Here is a 27684-nt window from a genome sequence, read left to right as displayed (position 1 = left end):
GGACTCCGGCAACTAACTATGACAGCATAACTAAAAGGGGAGAGCCAGAAGGTAACACAGGCATGAGGGAGCCCCGGGACATAAAGCAGCAGCCACTACACCGTCAACAAACTCGAGTGAGCAAGCGAGTGGGGACTGACAGCATCCATACATCCCAGTTTACCAAAATACTCTGTCTGAGGACCCTCCAGATCTACTCCTTTACCTCATAAACACCATTAACAAAAGGCTTGACTAAACAGATATGTTTTCAGCCTATACTTAAACGCTGAGACTGTGTCTGATTCCCCGAGCACTACTTGGAAGGCTGTTCCATAACTGTGGGGCTTTGTAAGAAAAGGCTCTGCCCCCTGATGTAGCCTTCACTATATGAGGTACCAGCAGATAGCCTGCACCTTTTGATCTAAGTAGGCGTTGTGGGTCATATAGGAGCAGAAGTTCACTCAGGTACTGTGGTGCGAGACCATTCAGCGCTTTATAGGTCAACAGTAGTATTTTATAATCAATACGAAATTTGATTGGGAGCCAATGCAGTGTGGATAAGACAGGGCTGATGTGGTCATATTTTCTAGTTCTAGTAAGGACTCTTGCTGCTGCATTTTGAACTAACTGGAGCTTATAGAAATAATGGACTATAGTATTAAGCAAGAGGACAGAGAATATGGATACAAAATCCAAATAAGATACACACAAACAGAGCAAAACACAGTGTTGATATGGCATGCACCAGCATGCTAGTGGGAGACAAAGACAAAGCAGGATACACAGAAGAGATGGAATCGGACACTGGGATATGAATGCGATACATAACACAAACCCAGAGCCATGAGGGTATGAAGCATAAAGGAGTTCTGTCTCTTGACACTCCTCGGTGTTCCACACACCCTGGCGATTGTGAAAACTCCCATGAAGGAGTGCAACTGACTGCTACCTTGGCAGCTGATTCCTGCTGGATATTTCTTGATCTCCAAGCAGAACACCAAGCTTGAGAGACAGTTTCCTGATGTGCTTTCAACTTTAAAAATGTGACGATTCTCTGATGTATCAGAGAGGAACCGAATTTCAAAGGTTCATCTTGGGCTAAGGATATTTTTTTTCTGCAGAAAGAAAGCCTCTTTTCTTTCATGTTGAAGGATATTCTCATCAGAAAAAGAGAGTACCACATATAAACTACTCTGTCCTTTTCTACGATGGTTTAAAAAGGGTATCACAATGTACACCCTTTTAAACCCCTACAGGATAAGCGCATACCAAGTAATCTGCCCTCTCCCTTTTTCAAGCAGTGTGTGTGCGCTCCTGCTGGTGGAACCTAACACCTTTCCACTGCTGTGGCTCCTCTCTCCCTGGATACCTGCTCGACTCATCCTGATGCTCTACTTCTGCAGTTTTCTGTTGTGGATGGTCACACATAGACACCCAAAAACATGCACTTCCAAAAGTTAAAGACTGATCCTTGCTTCAATCAACTATTGCATGTGTAACTACTGCTGTAATCACAAAGACTGTCCTGTCCTTATTCCAGGACTCCTATTCATAATATGCTCATACCGAACATCATTTCAATATATTTATTACTCTTTGCCTTTACTCTTCTACAGTTGTAAACTATACTATTTGGCATCACACAGAACAGGATGGGTTCCCTTTTAAGTAATCTCAGGAGATTTTCTTCCCACTTGCTCATTATGGATTTAAATCTTAATATGAATTTCTGTAAAGCTGCTTTGTGACAATGTCTCTTCATAGAAGGTCTATACAAATAAAATTGAATTGAATGAAATTTAACTATTTGAAAAATCTTGAGATGTTCACTGTGAAACAGAAGTAATGCCTTACAGAAAGAAATCACAATTAGCTCTTTACCCAATGACAAAGTGTCATCGCCACTGCCGAACCATGTTTGGTTGACTTGGCCAGAATTGCAGCAGAAGGGTGGCTGGTTCCTTTCTGCACACTCACATCTATGAGCAAGTTAACCTAACTGCATGTCTTTGGACTGCAGGGGAAACCGGAGCACCCAGAGGAAACCCACGCAGACACGGGGAGAACATGCAAACAGAAAGGGCCCCCGTTGGCCACGGGGCTCGAACTCAGAACCTTCTTGCTGTGAGGCGGCAGTGCTTACCACTACACCACCCAATGACAGAAGCAGAGACATATTAATAGCTCTAACAGTATCTTTTTCATAAAGAACTGTATTTAGTTTACTTCAGACATGGCACCTGAAAGTGAATACAAATGCATTTATACAGTATATTCATGAATATCCAGTTTTTTCAGAAAACTGTTCATATGCTATGAAAGCTACTGCTTTTTTATTATTCAATTGCATACACAAATTAAATGAACATTTTGTGAAACTAGGTAATTTCATATATGATATATGAAAGAAAGCAGTCAAAAATAAATCTATAAATTAAGACAAATAAGAGTAGCTACTCAATTAAGACAAAAGAAATGGAACCTTTTAAAAGAAGTTGGAGTTAGAGTTAATTTACATCTGTGGCAGTCGATATGCTTTACATGGCTAAGCTGTATTACTGAAAGATTTAGAACACATGGTGTTTAAGGGAGGGTGGCATGGTGGTGTAGTGGTTAGCGCTGTCGCCTCACAGCAAGAAGGTTCTGGGTTCGAGCCCTGTGGCCGGCGAGGGCCTTTCTGTGTGGAGTTTGCATGTTGTCCGCGTGGGTTTCCTCCGGGTGCTCCGGTTTCCCCCAAAGACATGCAGGTTAGGTTAACTGGTGACTCTAAATTGACTGTAGGTGTGAATGGTTGTCTGTGTCTATGTGTCAGCCCTGTGATGACCTGGCGACTTGCCCAGGGTGTACCCCGCCTTTCGCCCGTAGTCAGCTGGGATAGGCTCCAGCTCGCCTGCGGCCCTGTAGGACAGGATAAAGCGGCTAGAGATGATGAGATGAGATGAAATGGTGTTTAGGACAGGTTTTTGCCATTTAGTCACACCCCGTTTTCAGCCTTGTATTTTACAGAGATTTATGGGCATCACTAAATGTAAATCAGATGCGCTGTTAATCTGTTGGTAATCTGCAAGTGAAAGTCCTTTAGAAAATAAGAATTACCAAAAATTATAATTACTAATGATAATTACCAATAATTTTAGTTTAATTTGGCCCAAAACATTTTAATATCACTAAAAGGTTTATAAATGAGGCCTATTGTTAGACAGTGAAAATCCGGAAATATCCAAATGTAACGTTGAACACTCAGAATTAGATCTAATGTTCCTCCCTGGTGCCTCTCACTTGCAGTTTTCCTGCTTGCCTCATCTCCTGCTGATTTAATAAACCATACCAAAGTAAACACATGCAACTGTTATCAGTTCCATTGCAAAATAAACTTAGACACACATTACATATTAGTTATTTTTATAAAACAATAATACTAAGAAAGATTTTCATTTTTAATAGCCACTAACAGTGAATGTTTTTTAAATTATTATTATTATTTGAACAATTTAAGTGTTGAGATTTCCAATCATGAACATTGAGAACCATTCTGAAACGTGTAAAAATGTTGTAACTCATATGTGATGCACTTTTAATTACTTGCTTTCTTGATGAATGAAGCATTAAATGCTTCTTGTTGACATTGAAAGCTTTTGTCCCCACTGTTGAGACTGAGGTTCCATGAATTTCGTCATTCCAGGCTTTTGTCTTATGCATGTCGACAAATTACGTATCCCAGTGCAGTATGGGTATTCTGTTAATAAAATCGCTTGGGAGACAATGGGAGAAAACACTTGTTATTCAGTAGAGTGACCACTTAAGAAGAAAATATGTGTACAATGTGTTATCTTTGGTGGCAGCCTGCTTGATCAAAACCTTACTGAAAGCCGATGATTACTGACTCCAGAACAATGTATAGGATCATTCTGGCACTAAAAATTCTTGAAAGGCAAAATATTCTTTTCAAACACTTAAACAATGATCATCCATTTAATGGCGCCTCTGCGACTCCTTGATTGTTTTGGATCTGTTTTTGTGGGGTTACACGCAGTGTGCATCCTGTGCAGTTTCTTCCTTGAAAGAGAAACAAATTTGAAAAAGTAAAAGATAGAAGAAGAGAAGCAGGTAAACAGCTGGTAAAAGTAAATGCTACTTCTTATTTCCACATTAAATCTTGCTGTAATTCAAATGGAATAATGAGTGGGTAAGTCGCTAGTTAATAGGATAAAAGGTGTTCATTTGACTCACATTACATTGCTAACTAAATAGTTAAGGTTACAATAATATGATATATTAAAAAGAGATATTTGACTTTTTAGTGAACATTTATATCCCGTCCAAAAAAGGAAAACATACACAAAAAGTACACTTATTTTTAGTCCTATTAGCAAGGGCTTTTAAACTTCCAGATAAAGATTTATATAAACAGGAGGTGAAGTGGCCAAGTGGTTAAAGCGCTTGACCACTAAACGAACGGTCCCCGGATCGAGCCTCGGCTCGACGGGGATCTGGGGCTCGCTCCCTGTCCACCCAGCAGTGAATGGGGACCTGGTGGAAACACTGGGGGAAGAAGGCAGCGAGGAAAGGAACTGGCCACCCTACCTCACTATGCCGATGGCCCAGGACAAGTGCGCTCTCTAACAGGCACTCCCCCAATGTACGAATCGTATATGGGACCCTCTCTTCTTCTTATATAAACAAGCTTCTCTACATTTCTTAGCAATGCTGTAAGCACAGTACCAAATTACACTGCATGAAAGTATGTAATAAATATAAAACCATAGACTTAGTGTGGGCGGCATGGTGGTGTAGTGATTAGCGCTGTCGCCTCATAGCAAGAAGGTCCAGGTTCGAGCCCCATGGCCGGCGAGGGCCTTTCTATGCGGAGTTTGCATGTTCTCCCCGTGTCCGCGTGGGTTTCCTCCGGGTGCTCCGGTTTCCCCCACAGTCCAAAGGCATGCAGGTTAGGTTAACTGGTGACTCTAAATTGACCGTAGGTGTGAATGTGAGTGTGAATGGTTGTCTGTGTCTATGTGTCAGCCCTGTGATGACCTGGCGACTTGTCCAGGGTGTATCCTGCCTTTCGCCCTTAGTCAGCTGGGATAGGCTCCAGCTTGCCTGCAACCCTGTAGAACAGGATAAAGCGGCTAGAGATAATGAGATGAGACACTTAGTGTGGGTGGTGTTGGGGTGAGGCATGAAGCCTCTAACAGGGCTCAATTAGATCCACTATTGCTGGGTTTCAGTCACATGACTTTTCTTAGTGGTTTTACCGTAAGTGAAATAGCTGGTGGTTTAAACGGCTGCTGTAGTGAAAACAACAAGCGATAACTTATCAAGTATGCTCGTAATCTAGAAGCCATTGCTTGCTTTAGTTATATTCAGAAGATTGCTACTGTATGTGCAATGGAATCGACCCCTACAGTCTGGGAAAGAAGGATTCGTCATACGATCTCGAAAACTACTGTTGGAGCCAAATTTAGTTTCCTTAGTTTAGACTCTTACTTTGGTTAAGATTTGCTGGCCTTGGGCCATGGACTTTTATTCTGACATAGCCTTTGGTCACCTGACCAGGTAAAAATGTCTGCCTCCCACTTGGTAGTCAGTCTCAGTTAGACAAAGGAAGATCTCATCTCATCATCTCTAGCCGCTTTATCCTTCTACAGGGTCGCAGGCAAGCTGGAGCCTATCCCAGCTGACTACGGGCGAAAGGCAGGGTACACCCTGGACAAGTCGCCAGGTCATCACAGGGCTGACACATAGACAACCATTCACACTCACGGTCAATTTAGAGTCACCAGTTAACCTAACCTGCATGTCTTTGGACTGTGGGGGAAACCCACGCGGACACGGGGAGAACATGCAAACTCCACACAGAAAGGCCCTCGCCGGCCACAGGGCTCGAACCCAGGACCTTCTTGCTGTGAGGCGACAGCGCTAACCACTACACCACCGTGCCGCCACAAAGGAAGATGTGGTAGTGATAGTTTTTTACCGCTTTAAGCCTGTATCTTTTGGGATTTAGAAACATTGAACTTGGAAAACAAATATTATAGTTTTACTTCTTTGAACCCTATATTTTGAACCATTATATTTGGATTACCTAGCCTTATTTGGAATTACAAACAATTTGGATTTACTTTACTGTGTGCCACCTGCTTGCCTGCCTGCCATTGTCCCCTTCTCCTTGCTTGCTTGCCTGCCATTGCCTCTCTCCCTCTGCCTGCTTGCTACTTACCTGCTTGCCTCCATCTTGAACATCTTCCACCATCTTGAACAAGGTATGAACAACAGCTGAACACAGTGTTTTAAGATAAGCGTGTGACAACAACTATACAACATCTACCCTTTGAATTTGAACTGAATTGAAACTGACACTCACAACTACCCTTCAGTCGAGTTCCCCGACATCTCGAACTATCTGGTGTTGCAGACGTCCTTCTACACTGCAAAACAGATGAAAGTGTGAAAGAGTATGGAGGCTTACAACTTTTTTGTATGTAGCTGGGTAAATGACCTCGGTATCAAGTCGCTGCCGAATTAATCCTGTATTGTTTTTGCCTGTATAAGTTTTTTTTAAGCTTTTCCTTCGCGTCTTTACAACGAAGCGCTACAAGTTAAAGTGTAAACAAACAACAGTTTGCTTGATTCTCACTTGTGTTAACTCTTATCTCTCAGGTAGATCATTCACAAAGATCATCAGAAACTCCTTTAAAGACCTGGATCTTAGTTAAACAAGACGGAGAAGTGATCATGGCGCATTGTAACTGTATGGCTAGGTAAGAATTTTGTTGTGACCTTCATGCATATGGACTTTGTCAGGAGTAAATAAAGAAGCAGCTGGGGACTTTAGCACTTTGTGACAAAAAAAGTACCATAAAATAACGACACATAGCAAGAAAAGTACTTGGAAAACACTAAGGACATAGCTGAGAGGGAGATACAAACCTTTCACCAAGTGATCACTGCAAACTCAAGCATGCTTCGACTGGGCTCTTTTTGATTTCAGTGAGGGGTTCAAAAGCCACCTTTCTCAATGTCTTTTTGTAAAATCCTGTGTTCGTTCACCCTTTTTTATTGGTTCATGGGGAACTCTGAAGAAACTTTTCAGTTTCATGGTTTGATCGATTCGGACAACCTAAAATAATGCAAGCTTAAGGCATTTTTCATGTGAGCAATGCACCTTCTCCGTACAAACGCTTTGGTAGACCACCAGCTAAAGTTTTGAATAACTAATGAGGCGGATGTGAAATCACGTGAAACCCAGCAATTCCTCAAGATAAAAGCAAGACCTACAACAAGACTCTTCTTTGTCCTGGTACACAGGTAGTGGAATGAACTTCCTCTGGCTTTTTGAACACCTGAGTCACTGGCTATCTTTAAACAAAGACTGAAGACATACTGTACCTCTATACCAAAGACTTAAATGAACATTAATTAAAAAAAAAATCTAGGTCAGAAATGCTACTTTATTTACTTCTGATGCTGTGTGTTGATTTGAGGTAACTCCATGAACTGGTATGGAAATCATAGTTGAAAAGACTACCTTAAGACGATGAGTAGGAATTTCAAGTTGAGGGGTGATTTCTTAGTTTTTTTTTTTTTTTCTGGTTGGAGGTTGGGACTTATAAATTGTGACTCTGAGTCAAACACAGCATCATCATAATTCTTCTTCTTCTTAATCCTCTGTTAATCCTAATTAGAATTTTATATGGTGACTCCACATTTGTTTTTTTGGTTTATGATATACACTCATTGAACCTTCAGCTTTATTCATATGGATGCATTACTTGTGCATGCAGGGAAGGAGATTGCAGTTATGGTTATAGGCTACAAATGCTTTGTAAATGTCAAACTTTATTAACATATTCACATGCTCTGAAAAGTTTGCTGCTAATGCTTTTGTCATTGCATAATCACATATTTAAACACCTTTTAAAGCTACCTGCAAATCAAGGACAGTATACAGTACATTTCTGTTTTGAATCTAAATGCTCGTCCTTCCTTTGTGTGTTACAGGATAGCATTTTGGCATGGGAGAAGAAAAGTAGCCATAGAATATGAGTTTTTGTTTACATATTTTGTGATAATATGCCAGTAATGGCACCTGCCACCACTTCTACTCTGATCCTCAAACCTATACACTGTCGCACAAGCCTTCAAATAAGCATGGTTATTGAAAGTCATACAGGACTTTCAACATGTGATTGTGAGGTCTCTCTGATTTTATTTATTTTGTTTGCTCTGTTATCTGATCTTTATTAGATCATCTTAACTGCAAGATGCTGTTTTACTGTTGGCATGAGTGCTATGCCTTGCATTAATACTGGTACAAATATGCACCAACAGTAATGTGCACACACTATATTACCTGCCCCACTCATTTTAAATTTGCCAGGATCGCACTGTTAGGAGCACCACAATGGACTGGTGCCCCATCCAGTGTGCATTCCCACCTCATGCCCAGTTCTCTCAGGACAGGCTTGAAAACCACCATAATTTTGGCCATGATAAAGCCAAAAAGTGTAAGTGTATATAGCATGAGCACTGGTAGTGTTTTTGAATCTCATACAACCTGAATGTTTAGAGAGTAAGTGTGGTTTCTGTTTTGTTGGAGGGCTAACAAAATACTGTACATATGGAAATATTGCATGTTTCATTCCATTACTTGGATCCAGGTGATTTAGGGCCTTTAAATGGCTCTATGAACCATCTGAAAAGAACCTGTGAATGGAAAAGCTTCAGGATTTTTTAGTTATTGTTTCATTAATAAGGACCTATCAGATGATATGGTTTCACTGGTTTCAAAATGGTTTCACTGGTTATTGAACTAAAATTATTCTCTTTTTTAAGAGTACACTCTTCAAATGCAGGGTGTCACTAACCGTTATGTTTCATACATCCAGGGCTAGCCCTCTAGTGCCATATCATATTGCCTACCTATATATGCGATTTATTACACAAATGTAACTGTGTGTATTGGTCTGACTGGAATTGGAACATATTAGAATTACATCCAGACACTTGCAAAAAAAAAAAAATTTAGTGCAACTGTGCAAATGATGATCTATAAAGTCTTGTGGTTTAAAAATATTCAGAGCTCTATCAGCCAAAGTCTAGTGACACACATGGCAAATAAATAAATGTATAAATGAAAACCTCCAGTTTTTCATTGGCCAAAAATAACTTGTGCAGCAACAATGTCGGAAATTAATATCAACCTTGATGAACTGAAAGAGTGGCTCATTAAAATAATCTCAATCTAATTATTATGCACTTTGTGAAGGAAAGTCATGTAAATGCAAATGTGGTAAACCAGAATAGTAATGACTAATCTTCTGATTTACTTTTTGTGCCTGTTTAGTAAATTGAGTCAGTTTTAATGGCAGAAATAAAGTCTGTAACTGTGCAAAATATTTTTGATTTGGTTCCTTGTGTCTGGTGGGTTGACACTGCACTTCACTGTTAATGAGAAGGAATTTTCGAAGATTTGTATTTAAAGGAGATATGCAGAACCATGGCCTTACTTTTTGTTTATAAATGCCTTGAGACTTCAAGAATGGCATAGGAATAATTTTAAGCATTAATAATAAATCTAATATAGCAATTTTTACGATTAAAGTGATTCATATAGGTAGCGGTCTGAGTGAATAACCTTGACATCTGTGACGTCACAGCAGGAAGGCCATCGATCTCATCGTCATTTCCGCTATACTAAAAACATAGAGCTAACTGCAACTTCGAGCCTCCATTTTGAGCTAATTTATTGCCATGCCACGTAGATGTGTTGCTGGCGGGTGCAGCAACACGACAGAAGGTGGATTTATGTTGCATTCATGGCCCAAGAATGTTCAAACTGCAAAGATTTGGATGCGTTTTGCGAGAAATTCATGGATTGGGTGTCTATGAAGTGAAGTGGTCTCTCCTCTGCACATTTTACTGAGGACTTGTACGAAACCTCTGATCTGTTGAGGAGTGTTAGCTATAAGCCTGTATTGAAAGAGGCTGCAGTACCAACAATTGAAGGAAAAGAAAACTACAAGAAAAGGAAAGAAAGTTCAATTGCACCAGTTCTCCCGGAGTGGACCCAGCGGCCGGCGAGGGCCTTTCTGTGTGGAGTTTGCATGTTCTCCCCCTGTCTGCGTGGGTTTCCTCCGGGTGCTCCGGTTTCCCCCACAGTCCAAAGACATGCAGTTAGGTTGATGTGGGGCGGCCTTGGGCTGAGGTGCCCTTGAGCAAGGTACCCTGACTGCTCCCCAGGTGCTCTGGTGTGGCTGCCCACTGCTCTGAGTGTGTGTGTGTGTGTGTTCACTGCTTCAGATGGGTTAAATGCAGAGGATGAATTTCACTGTGCTTGAAGTGTGCATGTGACCAAATAAAGGTTTCTTCTTTCTTCTACTCAGTATGGAGAAAATGGAGAACGAATGGACCATTCGTCAGATTTCTCCACTGGATATGCTTCCCCCTGCTGGATATGCTTGCTTCAGTAGCAATATTTCGCCCTTATGCAGAAGACGTGAATCAATGAAGAAATGAAAGTCAGATTGTGTTATGGGTGATGGAGGTGAAGCTTGGATCCAGAAGCAGAAAAACGCACAACAGACAGTAATCCAATAAATGTGATTTAATGTCTGTAAAGATTCTCAGTCATCCAGGTCATAGTAACTGTGGGTGGTAAAAGAGAGCAACTGGACTTGCTTGAAGATTCTTGAAGACATTTCACCTCTCATCCGAAAGGCTTCTTCAGTTCTGTCTGACTAGTAGGGAGTATCAGGTCTTTATCCTCTCATGGATGAAAAGCTCATCTAAGGTGTCATTGAGTCATCCTGTTGGTGTGGGTCACTGGGGGCTGGATATGAACGGCCTCGAGATTCGTTAGGGTGATCAATGGATTGCCCGTTAAGGTGATCAATGGAATGCTGATTCTCTCTGTCCTCTTGTGAGTCACAGAAAACAGCTGGGTTTTGGTGTGCATTCAGTTGTCTGGGTCGTGTGCCAAGTACTGCATTGTAGGTGGCTGATAAATTATGTCTTAGACCCCCACATCTGTTCAGTGATGGCCGTTCCAGGTTGACAAAAATGGCTTCTTTAACTCCTCGCTCATACCAACGATCCTCTCTAGCTAAAATGCGTACGTTGCAATCCTGAAATGAGTGTCCTTTGTTGTTAAGATGAAGGTAGACAGCAGAGTCCTGGCCTGAGGAACTGGCTCTCCTGTGTTGAGCCATATGCCTGTGAAGCGGTTGTTTCGTTTCCTCAATATACAGTGGTGCTTGAAAGTTTGTGAACCCTTGAGAATTTTCTATATTTCTTCATAAATATGACCTAAAACATCATCAGATTTTCACACAAGTCCTAAAAGTAGATAAAGAGAACCCAGTTAAACAAATGAGACAAAAATATTATACTTGGTCATTTATTTATTGAGGAAAATGATCCAATATTACATATCTGTGAGTGGCAAAAGTATGTGAACCTCTAGGATTAGCAGTTAATTTGAAGGGGAAATTAGAGTCAGGTGTTTGCAATCAATGGGATGACAATCAGGTGTGAGTGGGCACCCTGTTTTATTTAAAGAACAGGGATCTATCAAAGTCTGATCTTCACAACACATGTTTGTGGAAGTGTATCATGGCACGAACAAAGGAGATTTCTGAGGACCTCAGAAAAAGCGTTGTTGATGCTCATCAGGCTGGAAAAGGTTACAAAACCATCTCTAAAGAGTTTGGACTCCACCAATCCACAGTCAGACAGATTGTGTACAAATGGAGGAAATTCAAGACCATTGTTACCCTCCCCAGGAGTGGTCGACCAACAAAGATCACTCCAAGAGCAAGGCGTGTAATAGTTGGCGAGGTCACAGGACCCCAGGGTAACTTCTAAGCAACTGAAGGTCTCACTCACATTGGCTAATGTTAATGTTCATGAGTCCATCATCAGGAGAACACTGAACAACAATGGTGTGCATGGCAGGGTTGCAAGGAGAAAGCCACTGCTCTCCAAAAAGAACATTGTTGCTTGTCTGCAGTTTGCTAAAGATCACATGGACAAGCCAGAAAGCTATTGGAAAAATGTTTTGTCGATGGATGAGACCAAAATAGAACTTTTTGGTTTAAATGAGAAGCGTTTTGTTTGGAGAAAGGAAAACACTGCATTCCAACATAAGAACCTTATCCCATCTGTGAAACACAGTGGTGGTAGTATCATGGTTTGGGCCTGTTTTGCTGCATCTGGGCCAGGACGGCTTGCCATCATTGATGAAACAATGAATTCTGAATTATACCAGCGAATTCTAAAGGAAAATATCAGGAAATCTGTCCATGAACTGAATCTCAGAAGAAGGTGGGTCATGCAGCAAGACAATGACCCTAAGCACACAAGTCGTTCTACCAAAGAATGGTTAAAGAAGAATAAAGTTAGTGTTTTGGAATGGCCAAGTCAAAGTCCTGGCCTTAATCCAATCGAAATGTTGTGGAAGGACCTGAAGCGAGCAGTTCATGTGAGGAAACCCACCAACATCCCAGAGTTGAAGCTGTTCTGTATGGAGGAATGGGCTAAAATTCCTCCAAGCTGGTGTGCAGGATTGATCAACAGTTACCGGAAACATTTACTTACAGTTATTGCTGCACAAGGGGGTCACACCAGATACTGACAACAAAGGTTCACATACTTTTGCCACTCACAGATATGGAATATTGGATCATTTTCCTCAATAAATAAATGACCAAGTATTATATTTTTCTCTCATTTGTTTAACTGGGTTCTCTTTATCTACTTTTAGGACTTGTGTGAAAATCTGATGATGTTTTAGGTCATATTTATGGAGAAATATAGAAAATTCTAAAGGGTTCACAAACTTTCAAGCACCACTGTACGAGTCCGTGCATTCCTCACTGCACTGAATTGCATACACTATGTTGTCCTGTTTGTGTCTGGCTATTCTGTCCTTAGGGTGGATCAGTTTCTGCTTCAGGGTGTTACTGGGTCTGAAATGTACCGGAATGTTGTGTTTGTAGAAGATCCTCCTGAGTTTCTCAGATAGACCAGAAATGTAGGGAATGACAATGTTCTTGCATTTGTTCCTGTTCTCCTCCTTGCCCGTTATGTTCCTTTTTCTGCTCTTGAAGAAAGACCAGTTGGAATACCTGCAGTTCTGAAATGCTTTCTTGATGTGATTCTGCTCCTTCTCTTTTCCCTCTACCATTGTAGGGATGTTCTGAGCCCTGTGTTGCAAGGTCCTAATGACCCCCAATTTGTGTTCCAGTGGGTGGTGAGAGTCGAAGAGTAGGTACTGGTCTGTGTGTGTGGGTTTCCGGTAGACCTCGATGCTAAGGCTTCTGTCTTGTCTAATGTGTACATCACAATCCAAGAAGGCTAGATTATTCCCACTGACGTCCTCCCGAGTGAAATTGATGTTGATATCCACTGCATTGATGTGCTTAGAGAAGGCTTCCACTTCATGGGTTTTGATTTTAACCCAGGTGTCATCCACATATCTGAACCAGTGGCTGGGAGCAACTCCTGAAAAAGTGGTCAAAGCTTTATGTTCCACTTCCTCCATGTAAAGATTGGCCACAATAGGGGACACTGGTGAGCCCATGGCACATCCATGCTTCTGTCTGTAGAAACTTTTTTTCATTAAACTGGAAATAAGTGGTAGTCAGGCAGAGGTCAAGCAGGGTGCAAATCTGGTCCGTGGTGAGGTTCGTTCTATCCAGTAGGGTGTTGTCTTGAAGGAGTCATTTTCTAACAGATTTGACTGCTTCTGTGGTGGGAATGCAGGTGAAAAGAGAAGTGACATTGTAAGAAACCATAGTTTCATCTAAGTCTAGTTTGAGGTCTGCAACTTTAGTAGCAAAATCTTGGGAGTTTTTGACGTGATGTAGCATATTCCCAACAAGAGGAGCCAGGATGGTGGCTAGGTGTTTGGCAATGTTATAGGTGACAGAGTTTATACTGCTGATGATAGGTCTGAGTGGAGCTCCTTCCTTGTGAATCTTGGGGAGTCCGTATATGAGAGGAACGGCTTCCCCAGGGTACAATCTGCAGTACAGAGATCGGTTGATGGCTTGGTCCTTTTCTAGTTGTTGCAGGCAGCTAACAACTTACAAAAAGAAACAACTGGTGGGGTCCCGCCTTAAGGTTTCATAGGTGGTTGTGTCATTGAGGAGACTGGTCATCTTTGAGTGGTAGTCCGCTGTGTTTAGCACAACTGTGCATCTCCCTTTGTCAGCAGGAAGGATGGTGGTGTCCCGGTCTCTTTGAAGCAATGTAAGAGCCCTCCTTTCTTGGCTGGTGAGGTTGGAGGGGGGTGCTTTTGCACTGGACAGAGCAGCTGATATCTTCAGTCTAAGTTGTTCTGCCTCTGTGTTGGTCAGATTGTTGTTTCTGATGGCTGACTCTGTGGCTGTGATGAGATCTACCACTGGTATCTGCTCTGGTGAAACTGCAAAGTTAAGTCCCTTGGATAAAACATCTTTCTCTGGTTGGGTGAGTACCCTGTCGGATAAGTTCTTCACTCATTTCTCTTCTATGTCTGGTTGTGTAGCCTGGCCAGATTTCTTCCTCCAAGTCAGCACTTCTGTCTTGCTGGAGGAGGTGGTTTTAGACAGCAATGTTTGAAATTTGCGCATCTGTCGTTCCTTGCCTTTGGTATGTTGTGAAATCTGTGCCTTCTCCATGAAATCAGAGACTTGTTCCAAAACTTCACTGGGAAGAAGTACTGTCAACTCTTCAAACATCAGTTCAGTCTTGTTCTGGACAGCATCGATGGTGAAATGTACTTGTCTCACTCTCTCATTGAGAAGCTGCTTCTGGGCTTTCTGGAGGATTATTTCAGCTCTGTGTCCTTTGACCATTGAATGCAGGTGTAGGCTAGTGGGGATAATGTTGGATTGTCGGCATCTCGGGTTGAAATGCAGGTGGTTCCTGTAGTCTGCCAGTTTTCTAGAAGTCCTCTCATACTCCCGCACCAGTCGAAGGGTTCTCAACTCAAAGTGCGTGGAAACATGTCTGTGAAGATTCTGTCATCCAGGTCATAGTAACTGTGGGTGGTAAAAGAGAGCAACTGGACTTGCTTGAAGATTCTTGAAGATGTTTCACCTCTCATCCGAAAGGCTTCTTCTGTTCTGTCTGACTTGTAGGGGGTATCAGGTATTTATCCTCTCATGGATGAAAAGCTCATCTAAGGTGTCGTTGAGTCCTCCTGTTGGTGTGGGTCACCGGGGGCCTCGAGAGTTGTTAGGGTGATCAATGGATTGCCTGTTAAGGTGATCAATGGAATGCTGATTCTCTCTGTCCTCTTGTGAGTCACAGAAAACAGCTGGGTTTTGGTGTGCATTCAGTTGTCTGGGAAGTGTGCCAAGGACTGCATTGTAGGTGGCTGATACAGTGGGGCAAAAAAGTATTTAGTCAGTCACCAATTGTGCAAGTTCTCCCACTTAAAAAGATGAGAGAGGCCTGTAATTTTCATCATAGGTGTACCTCAACTATGAGAGACAAAATGAGAAAAAAAACCAGAAAATCACATTGTCTGATTTTTAAAGAATTTATTTGCAAATTATGGTGGAAAATAAGTATTTGGTCAATAACAAAAGTTCATCTCAATACTTTGTTATATACCCTTTGTTGGCAATGACAGAGGTCAAATGTTTTCTGTAAGTCTTCACAAAGTTTTCACACACTGTTGCTGGTATTTTGGCCCATTCCTCCATGCAGATCTCCTCTAGAGCAGTGATGTTTTGGGACTGTCACTGGGCAACACGGACTTTCAACTCCCTCCAAGGATTTTCTATGGGGTTGAGATCTGGAGACTGGCTAGGCCACTCCAGGACCTTGAAATGCTTCTTACAAAGCCACTCCTTCGTTGCCCGGGCGGTGTGTTTGGGATCATTGTCATGCTGAAAGACCCAGCCACGTTTCATCTTCAATGCCCTTGCTGATGGAAGGAGGTTTTCACTCAAAATCTCACGATACATGGCCCCATTCATTCTTTCCTTTACACGGATCAGTCGTCCTGGTTCCTTTGCAGAAAAAAAGCCCCAAAGCATGATGTTTCCACCCCCATGCTTCACAGTAGGTATGGTGTTCTTTGGATGCAACTCGGCATTCTTTCTCCTCCAAACACGACAAATTGAGTTTTTACCAAAAAGTTCTATTTTGGTTTCATCTGACCATATGACATTCTCCCAATCCTCTTCTAGATCATCCAAATGCTCTCTAGCAAACTTCAGATGGGCCTGGACATGTACTGGCTTAAGCAGGGGGACACGTCTGGCACTGCAGGATTTGAGTCCTTGGCGGCTTAGTGTGTTACTGATGGTAGCCTTTGTTACTTTGGTCCCAGCTCTCTGCAGGTCATTCACTAGGTCCCCCCGTGTGGTTCTGGGATTTTTGCTCACCGTTCTTGTGATCATTTTGACCCCATGGGGTGAGATCTTGCGTGGAGCCCCAGATCGAGGGAGACTATCAGTGGTCTTGTATGTCTTCCATTTTCTAATAATTGCTCCCACAGTTGATTTCTTCACACCAAGCTGCTTACCTATTGCAGATTCAGTCTTCCCAGCCTGGTGCAGGTCTACAATTTTGTTTCTGGTGTCCTTTGACAGCTCTTTGGTCTTGGCCATAGTGGAGTTTGGAGTGTGACTGTTTGAGGTTGTGGACAGGTGTCTTTTATACTGATAACGAGTTCAAACAGGTGCCATTAATACAGGTAACGAGTGGAGGACAGAGGAGCCTCTTAAAGAAGTTGTTACAGGTCTGTGAGAGCCAGAAATCTTGCTTGTTTGTAGGTGACCAAATACTTATTTTACAGAGGAATTTACCAATTAATTCATTAAAAATCCTACAATGTGATTTCCTGGATTCTTTCCCCCCATTCTGTCTCTCATAGTTGAAGTGTACCTATGATGAAAATTACAGGCCTCTCTCATCTTTTTAAGTGGGAGAACTTGCACAATTGGTGGCTGACTAAATACTTTTTTGCCCCACTGTAAATGATGTCTTAAGGCCAATTTATGCTGACAACGCAGTCCTCGCAGACGGTGTCGCAGATAGCATCTGTGTAGCCCCCCACCTTTGCAGACGCTCTGCGCGCACCTCCCAAAAATTGTGACCACCGCAGAAGCCTTGCAGACAGCGTCGCAGACAAGAGGGCTCTGATTGGTCCACTCTACATCCGCTGTACACGCACTTCCGCTTCCCTACTTTCCCGGTTTGTTTTGTTTTCATGACTGCCATTTTTAAAAACACGAGCGAAGATGGAGCAGCACGAAGAGCGGTTGATCGAGGAAGTGAGGAAGTACGTACATCTATACGACTCCAGTTCTAGTCATTATAAGTAACTGGAGGATAAACACTCCACTAACCACACCCACCAACTACTCCTAGCGATTTCGTGACTTCGCGCCCCCTTGCGTTGTAGCGGTGAATAACATCGCGCACGCCTATTACTCCCCGCTCAACGATAAATTACAACTGTCTGCGAAAAGCTGTCTGCGAAAGCCTTGTCGCAAGAGCATGCAGAGGCCTTTAGACCCCCACCTCTGTTCAGTGATTGCTGTTCCAGGTTGACAAAAATGGCTTCTTTAACTCCTCACTCATACCAACGATCCTCTCTAGCTAAAATGCGTACGTTGCAATCCTGAAATGAGTGTCCTTTTTTGTTAAGATGAAGGTAGACAGCAGAGTCCTGGCCTGCTGTCTAAAGGTGATTTTAATCCAGGGAAAAAAAGGGTGTGGCAAAAAGGTAGCAAAACAGGACAAAAACACAAATGGCAAAAATAGTCCGGGTAACAAGAGACAAAAACCTGACAAAAACATGAGACAGGTAAGGACAAAAACACTAAAGCCAAAAATCATCTCATCTCATTATCTCTAGCTGCTTTATCCTGTTCTACAGGGTCGCAGGCAAGCTGGAGCCTATCCCAGCTGACTACGGGCAAAAGGCAGGGTACACCCTGGACAAGTCGCCAGGTCATCACAGGGCGCCAAAAATCATGAACAAGAAAAAACCCTTGGTGCAAAAAGCATGAACTAGAAAAATAGCTAGAGGGGAAAAACCGTGAAAAGCATGAACGGCACAAACAGCTAGAGAAAACAAACGAGACATTCTGGCAAAGTCAGAGTCTGAGAACGACCTTTTAAATAAGCAGTGGTGAAAACCAGGTTGTGAGTTCAGGTGGGATGGAATTCCCGTCCTGGATCGGTGCTGGCATGGGAGATCCGTAATCTCCGGAGTGGATGTCCGGGGCGGAGCATGACGGATTGTTTCAAAACAATTAGCCACAAGCTCGGCCTTCAAGAAGCGAGAACACAGACGGGTAAGATGTGACTCTCGTTTGGTTACATAACAAAAAACAACACTCGTTTACCTGCATTTAGATTAATACATGTAACTTGTATTGTGTATATAAGTTACTGGTATATTATTTAATTTGCTTCAGAATGTGATTGTCTCAGTTCATCTGATTATTTAATTAGCCTTTTTTACATTTTATCAGTGAAAATGCATGGATGTACATGTATGTTGCATAAGTTATAGCACCTACCGGTATCCTGTTTTAATGAGAGTCACATGAGACTGTCAGTTCAATTCCATCCAATTCTCTAGATGGCTTTGCTCTCTGGCTTTATTTTGTAAGGTGGGGGCCTCTGTGTTACTATCAGATTCACTTTCTGATGGTTCGAAATGATACGGTTCTACATGTACAGCAGTAGCATGTGTACACACTCCAATTTCAGGACTATCACAGTCAGATGTATTACTATCTGAGGAATCCGAAGAATCTCCAATAAATCTGAACAAAGGGGCCATTGCAACCACTCTCGCCTGCCGAGTCTGGCTTTGGTCTATAGCACCGGTTCCCGCTGTGACGTCACACACTCAGGGCTGGCTGGCTCAGCGGGGCAGCTCGAATGCCAACTTTGCGGTCAATTTTAACTCTCAAAAATATATTTTTTATTCCCAATTATGCAGCATACAAGAGTCAAGGATGGAGATACTATCCACTCAGAAATGTATTTAAAAATAAAGGTTCTGCGTATCTCCTTTAAATGAACTCCTTCAGGTGTGACATTATTATTTGTTTACATAATTTATGAATATTGTTCTGTTGTCTTTAAAACCAAAATACATTTCAAACCAGATAGGCATTTAAAAAATATATTTCTCTTGAAATTTCCTTGGACGTACCCTTGAATGACTTACAGGATATGGTTATTCATGTCTATTCTTGTACCCAGGCCAATATAATAGGTGTTAACTGCTTGTGTAACTGCCTGTGCTCTTGCCAGTGGAGATATTGACCTTGGTTGTATTACTGATAATGTCTTCTACATGTAAATAAAGGCATGCACTCGAATCCTACAGTAACTGTTCATCCCCACAGGCCCCACTTGGCAACAATGTGAATATCTGTTTATTCCTGCTATTGATTTATATGCATCCATATGTCCCTTTTGGAGACATAGTCGTTTTCTTGCAACCTGACCTTCAGACACACTTCACCTTTCAACCTTTCCGCTCCTCACTAAGAAGGCACAAGCTATTGGGACTGACCATAACTACAAATGTCAATTGACTAAGACTGCTTTTGTTAATAGCTGCTGTAAGATATGGAAGTCAATCTCCCCAATAAAATCAGTTTGTTCCTTTCACTGGATAATAAGTGTTTGTCAGCACTTTAAAATTAAACATGTGATTGAACAGCTTTATGATGTAGATTATAGCTGTGGGGGGAAGGAATGAAAAAGAAAATGAATGCTGATTTGCTGAAATGTCGATTTCTCTTGCCATACATAAATCCTGCAAGGTTGTTTGTTGAAGGACACGCTTGGTGGAGAGAGAAAAGCTTACAGAGGCTTTGCTTAGTTTGTAGAAAGTGGACAGAATATTGCCCATTAATATCTTAAACATGTCTGTTATTTGCACTCTGCTACGAAGCAGCTGTCATCCTCTTTCGGTGTAGCTGTACCAGAAATGTGCCAGCTGTACCAGAAATGTGCCAGCTTTTCCCAAGCTTTAGTACTTGTGGAACTGAAATGGAAAAATATACAGGACTGTTCTTATGAAAATATGACTGTGCAGCACAGTCAAAACATAATTAAATCGGGCTCACAGGAATAAAAGTTGTGTTCAACTTTTAATACGGCATGAGGAGGACTTTAACATGAAAAAATGCAGTTTTTCTATAAATGTCTGGTATTGTATAGTTATATGGCAAAGGTAACTGGCAATTACTATTTTGTTATATAACTGGGGTAGGGGAAGGGGTTAGAAAGGTACTGACAGACAATATTTAGGTACTCGGACAATATTTATGTAGGGTTCTTCTGCAGGTCCAACTGATAAGTTCCTTCCATCCATCCATCCATCCATTATCTGTAGCCGCTTATCCTGTGCAGGGTCACGGGCAAGCTGGAGCCTATCCCAACTGACTACGGGCGAAAGGCGGGGTACACCCTGAACAAGTCGCCAGGTCATCGCAGGGCTGACGCAGAGACAAACAACCATTCACACCTACAGTCAATTTAGAGCCACCAATTAGCCTAACCTGCATGTCTTTGGACTGTGGGGGAAACCAGAGCACCCGGAGGAAACCCATGCAGACACGGGGAGAACATGCAAACTCCACACAGAAAGGCCCTCGTTGGCCGCTGGGCTCGAACCCAGGACCTTCTTGCTGTGAGGCAACAGTGCTCAATTGATAAGTTTGTCACATATAAATCTATGGAATAATATTATATCCACTAATGGCTAGTCATGATATTAGATTAGAGGCCTAAAATCTATCTCACAATAGCTTGACAATGAGCAATTCAGTGCATTATATCCTGAGGTTTCATCTAAGTCATAAGAATGTTGTGGTGCAAACTATTACACACACAGACACACAGAGAGAGAGAGAGAGAGAGAGAGAGAGAGAGAGAGAAGCAGATGTATTATTTCTTTTTTTTGTGTTTCAAATCTGTAATCCTCTACTGGCTTTATGTCTTGCATCCTCTGAATACCAATGTTGGTAAATAGAAAACACTAATACTTCTGTCCATTTGTGTAATTTGTACTCCGTTTGGATGTGTGTGAAGTCTTTCTTCTTTTAGTTCGGGGGAAAAACGATGATAGAGTAGAGATAATTCACATCGTTTGCATTCACTACACTTGTGACTGTATTTCATATGCACCTTATGAGTCAATGCTGATGACATGTTACTTATGTGTCAGTGTCATGTGCTGAGAAACAGCAGCACAAATGAGGATCATATCAGTGGGGTGTCTGACTCTGTGGAATCACATGGTATGGCTGTCACTGACAGGCTGCATGAATCTGCACTCTTGGCTAGAAAGAAATAATTCTTAGTCTCACTTCTTCATACCATTTTTGTATATTTTTTCTCACAACCGTTGGCGCATATTGGTGGCATGGTGGTGCAGTGGTTAGCACTGTTGTCTCACTGTCGAACCCCATGGTCGAAGGGGGCATTTCTGTGTGGAGTTTGCATGTTCTCTCCGTGTGTGTGTGTGTGTGTGTGTGTGCGTGCATGCATACATGTCAACCTTTGGTCAATCAAACCTGTATAACCAACCTCCAAAATCCGTATTTCCCTTATAAAATCCGTATAAGATGCAAATTAAAATAATTTACCTAAAATTTGAATGATGATTAACAATATGTCCCAGTTACTTTTTATTTAATATTAATAACAATAAACCTTCAGAATAAATACAAAGCTCCAATGTTTGACAAAAACAGTGTTATCAGTGTAGTTACGAAGGAAATACTTCGTTGTTTGGAGACAGGTTTCACCGAGCGGCTATTATGCGCGAGACTTCATATTAGCCACAAAGTCAGGAAAATCTGTTCGTAAAATTACATTATAATGACCAAATACAATGAAAAGTATTTTTTTCAGTCTCACCTGTGAAAAGTAATCCCATGTGATCTCGTTTGGACGGTAAACCTGTTGGTACAGTTAAACGCAGCACATGAATGAGGCATCTTTATTCTCGGGCGAGGATGACGTATGATTCTATGCAGAAGCCGGCGTCTATGACTTCACGGTTGGCGGGATTCTCGCAATGCGGTGTGCGCATGATCAAAAGTGGAACGAAGTCTCGCTACCACAAGATAACGCGCGATTTCATAAGAATCTTTACTGGCTGTCTGTGGTGTACAGTACGTTTGTAAATGTTATGCGTTCTTTTATCATCGTGGGAATTGATTATAGCGCTAAATAAATATTGAAGTTTTTTTTTTAAAGAATCCGTATAACTTTATTTATACGCCCATATACTACGTTTATTGAATCAAATCCGTATAAAATACGGACATTCCGTATAGGTTGACGTGTGTGTGTACACACACACACACACACTGGGAAATACCGCACTCGTATCTTTCATACGAACTACATCTAGGACATCAAGAACTACAAATGTGATATATTTTTCAATATCCTCACTCATGAGGAAGTCGATGAACTGTTTTGATAAATTTGGGTACTTTTTGTTTGTGAATGTTAAGTCAAAGTCCCTCTCATGCCAGAATCTGGTCTTCCCAGGCAGTCTCCTGTCCCAGTACTAACCAAGTCTTTTTAAGGCGTATGGGTGCAGCACCGATCTCTGTTTCGATAGCCCTCAGCCTCTCGCCTATGGACCCATCCCACGTGACGTCATGACAAATGCGGCTGCCATTTTGGACATGAACTACCAGTAGTCTACCACAGCCAACAACGAGGAACAACGGCGAAGCATCGAGAGGAATATAGCCATCAAAGAAAGTTTTTACTTTCAGCAAGACTTCCATCATGCCATTATATTGTTGTGCACCTGGATGTAGTAACCATCAACACACAAGGCAAGATTTATCATTTTATCGGATCCCGACAGATGCTGACCGACGGAGAAGATGGATGGTCTCTAAAATATTGGCAAAATGATGTTTATTGATACAGCAATCGTGTGTAACGGGAAGCTTTTGCATATCCGAAGTGTTGTGTTTACATCAAAGATAAAATAAACCGATATGACAACGACTGCTGCTGCCAGGTTGGGGACACAAACTAGTAGAAAGGAAGTGTGCCAACAGTGCCAACACACTTTCTTTGTGGTCGATTCTGCTTTAAGGTAAGATGCATTTAATTATTCGTCTGCTGTGGGTTTGGAATCGGTAGCCTGACCGATTCGTTCATGTTTGTGGTGCCATTTGTTTGTTGACGCGTGTTGAAATGGAAGATTGGTTGTTGACATGATTTCCAGTGATTCTTTGGTGCTGCTGTGGATCAGATGTGTTGAGTAGCCTGACTGTTTTTTTTTTTCTTGCGTGTGGTATCATTATTGACGCGAGGTTGTTTTTTGAACATGCCAATGCGGACACGATTTCCCCTGATGAGTTATGACTTCAGACGCGATGCGTGTGTGGAGGTGTGGAGTCCGCGTGATATGTGCGTAAGATGGGCTTCTCATGTGTTTGGAGATCCGCGCTCTGAGACAAGCGCAAGCACCCCCCCCCCCCCCCCCCCCCCCCGGGAAAAAAAGGGACCCCCCCTGAAAATATCAGCATAGTTCGAACACTGGGTTGGAGAAAGTAATGGCAAATGGTGAGTGCACAAACCATAGAAGGTAAACTGTACACAGCGCCAGGGCAGTGTGATGGTATGTCTACTTTTAGATTGTGTTAGCTTATCAATGAACACACTCGTCACTCGACGAGTTTCACGTCTTTACGACGGATACTTAAATGTGTGTTAGGTATTATTGTTGCAGTCTAAGCAGTCATTGTAGCAGCTAGATGAGCGAGAACCGAAAGGGTCTGTGCCATAAACCGTTATTTCTTCATGTCCAAAATGGCGGTCGCGTTTACGAAGGTCACGTGGGATGGGTCTATACAGCTAGGGTTACAGTGGGGGGCTGGTCCTCTGGTAACCACGAGAGTTTGATTTCCCCACTTGCATCTGTATTGCAGGATACCTTGCCAGACTGTAGCAGGTACCATTTTTATGATGGTCTTTGGGATGACCCAACCGCGAGTAGAACTCGCGACCTCCCGGTCAAGAGGCACACACACTAACCACTAGGCCAACTCGTGGTAATGTTTGTGAATGTGTCTATATAATAAAAAGAAAATCACACGCTGGCTTGAAGATATGAAGTTTATCTTAAAAAAACTTGTATTTTTCATATGCAATACTGATCTGAGTGACGTTTCCCGACATTTCACTCTGATGATATCACTCCCGGTGTTTTTCCCCCTGACGACGCGCCTTGTCAAAATGGCAAACCAGTTCAAAATTTAAATTCCTTTGATTAACTTTCATATTTTTTGTGGACGTGTCTATATAATATAAAGAACATTACACGGTGGCATGAAGATATGAAATTTATCTTCTTGTGTTGAAAAAGATTTCACTCATTTGTTTCGCTCACTTGTGCATATATGCATTCACTACTCAAAGATAAACTTCATATCTTTGCACCAGCTTGTACTAACCTCTCTCTCTCTCTCTGTCTGTCTGTCTATCTGTCTGTCTGTCTGCATGTGTATATATGTGTATCTATATAGTCTTTGGTATCAGTCCTTCTTAAACTGTTGCTATGATCTATGTAAATGGTGCTGTTTGCTGTGAGTGTGTTTACATGTTTACAAAATGCAAAGAAGTAAATAGGATGGGATTGATTTAATTAGGATCTTTTTATCTCTAAAACAGTCATGCTAAGCACATGCCATACTGTATATTATTTTACACAGAGTGAAAAGTTATGCAGTTGGCATATTAAGAGGTTTAGACGTCTCTAATTTACTCCGTACATATAGCAGGTCAGGGTGAAGCCAGTTTTTCTTAATTACAACCTTAATCACATGATATTGGTTGTTGAGCAATATCATGAAAGAGGAGGATTATAACTCTTAGAAATCATATCTTCCTTAACTAAAATAATAACTTATTGTAATTTTTGCAGCTAAATTTGATTTATTGGCATGCTTTTCCTGTCTCAGTGTATTAAAAACATATATTATTACTGAGGAGTTCTCACTTTTATTCAGACCCTCTCTTGCTTGCATGATGCATCCAGGAGGATTTGGGATTTTGGTTTTTGATACTGGTTTGGGATTTTGCAATATTAACTCTGTGAATTCATTATATTATCACATTTTGTATTGTAATATATCAAATACCTTATTAAATATCTTCCTGTTAAGCATTATTTGAACACTTATAATAAGTAAGATGCAATGTACTATTGACAGGTATATTAGTATAAACATTAATCATGAGGCAGAATCCAGAATTCATGATGTTATACACGCAGGAGCTGTCAGTTAAATATAGGCCATATTTCTCAGTTTCCCCTGCAGGGATTTGGTCTCTGGGTTTAGTGTAATGAAACTACCTGCCCCAGTTTTCCCTGTAGTCAGAGCTCTTCTCTCTGGTGGGAGGAGGTGGGAGGGGGTGGTGGAGCCACAGCTGAAGGTAACCCACGAAGCATGACAAAATTCGCATCTGTGCTGGGTAGACAGTTAAACATGTCCTGTGTGTAAAAAAGAAAAAAAAAAGAGGATAAGTATGATTATAGATTTGATTAGAATGCCTCCTCAAAGTAATACGTGGAGAAGTGCAGAAAAGGATATAGCTAAATGATTTTTATACAAAACCTATATGATGTACTGTAAATAAGCTCTAATCACAGTCTTTCACGTTCACTGTAGCACTTTGTCTAATAATAGGCATATCAGACACTCCCTGGCTGTGGTGTGAAAATTGTGCATGCAGACGCTCATCTAAGTTTCCAAACCTGTCATTGCTTAACTCTTGAATATTTTCTATTGTGAATACTATCACCATATAATCTCTGCTTTCCAAAGAAATGTATCTCGTTAATATCTGTTCAGTACTTTTGGAGTAACAGCAGGTTGAAGTCGGTACAACAGAGTTCACTCTCTGCTCGCGTGATGTCAGGAAACTGCTGGCACTTTTTGAGGCTCTCTCTCTTCTGATTGGTTTCCAACTGGGTTACTCATGAATATCAATCAGATAACTTTTATAGGGATGTTCTGTAGCACTCACTATTTCTGATGAAGTATTCAGCAAAAATTTCTGTCAGCTAGTTTTCATGTTCTGATTCACGAGAGATTTTGAAGTGAGTTTTCATAGCTTTACCTACTTTTTTTTCAAATCAAACTGATTCATGTAAATAAATAACTATTTTAGAATATAACTGTAGTTGCTTTGATGAAAAATATTGAGATCTTAGTGGTCAGAATGATATTTTAAAAAACTGGAAGTCAGAAACGCGAGTGTCAATTTCAATTCAATTAATTGGAATTGTTTATTGGATGTGGCTCTGTTTTTTTAAAGGTTAGCCTTGAAAGCTGTGAAATATTATCATTTATATTCTTTAATATAAACACTAGTAGGCCCTACTTTTGAGAAATACAAAGGTGTGCAGACCACAAAGAGGGTAGAAGTAATCTTTTTGTTTTTAAACTTTTTTATTGAGTTTACTGATTTAACGTTTTGACCTCCATCCATCCATCCATCCATCCATCCATTATCTGTAGCCACTTATCCTGTTCTACAGGGTCGTGGGCAAGCTGGAGCCTATCCCAGCTGACCATGGGTGAGAGGCGGGGTACACCCTGGACATGTCGCCAGGTCACTGCAGGGCTGACACATAGAGACAATCATTCACGCTCACATTCACACCTACGGTCAATTTAGAGTCACCAGTTAACCTAACCTGCATGTCTTTGGACTGTGGGGGAAACCGGAGCACCCGGAAGAAACCCACGCGGACACGGGGAGAACATGCAAACTCCGCACAGAAAGGCCCTCGCCGGCCACGGGGCTCGAACCCGGAAACTTCTTGCTGTTACGCGACAGTGCTAGCCATCACTACACCATCGTGCCGCCCAGTGTTTGCTCAGTGTTTTCTTTAAAAGTTTAAACCTGCAATTGTATCTGCCTAGTGTCTGTCACAAATACTTTTCAATCCTTTCAACCCAAATGCTTTTTAATGATCATATCTAAGTATTTTGTTCTAGAATGCTTTATTTTGTGAGGATTTTTTTCCCCCAAAATTTCTAATTTTGGCTTCCATTAAAGTTTATTATTTACTTTCATTGAGCATAAATCTATGAATTGTCAGTGCGAAAACAAAGAAATTTATAAATAAATGCATTGTGTTGAACAAATTGTGCGCCCTGAAAATGTATTTTGAGAGAAGTTGGCATTGCTTAGGTTAAGCTTCTTACATAAACGTAGGAATGGTGTTTACTTGAAATATTTTGTATTTTACCATAAAACATATCAAAATGTTTAAGTTTGTGTATTTTTTCATTAATTCATTCACCTTCAGTAAACACTTTATCCTGATCAGGGTCATGGTGGATCCTGAGATTATTCTAGAAACACTTGACAGGAGTTGGGAATACACCCAGCATACACACACACACATGTTCACATCCTTATTCATAACCAATTTAGTGGAAGCAGTCCTGCTAGCATTTTTTCCAGAAGCTTGGAGGAAACAGGAGAACCTGGACAAACCCATGGGGAGAATATGTGAGACAGTAAGGAGACCGTGGAGCTGGGAGACAGCAATGATACCCACTGTGCCTTCATATGAGACAGGAGTATTACTTTCCATTTCATAAATCTTGTGTAACTTGTCTCTGGTGTCTGGACAGGACATATTTAAATACTAGACTTTCAATAATTTTCCAT

The sequence above is a fragment of the Neoarius graeffei genome, chromosome 7, assembly GCF_027579695.1.
Source record: "Neoarius graeffei isolate fNeoGra1 chromosome 7, fNeoGra1.pri, whole genome shotgun sequence".
Taxonomy (NCBI): Eukaryota; Metazoa; Chordata; class Actinopteri; order Siluriformes; family Ariidae; genus Neoarius; species Neoarius graeffei.
This window is presented reverse-complemented; position numbering follows the sequence as displayed.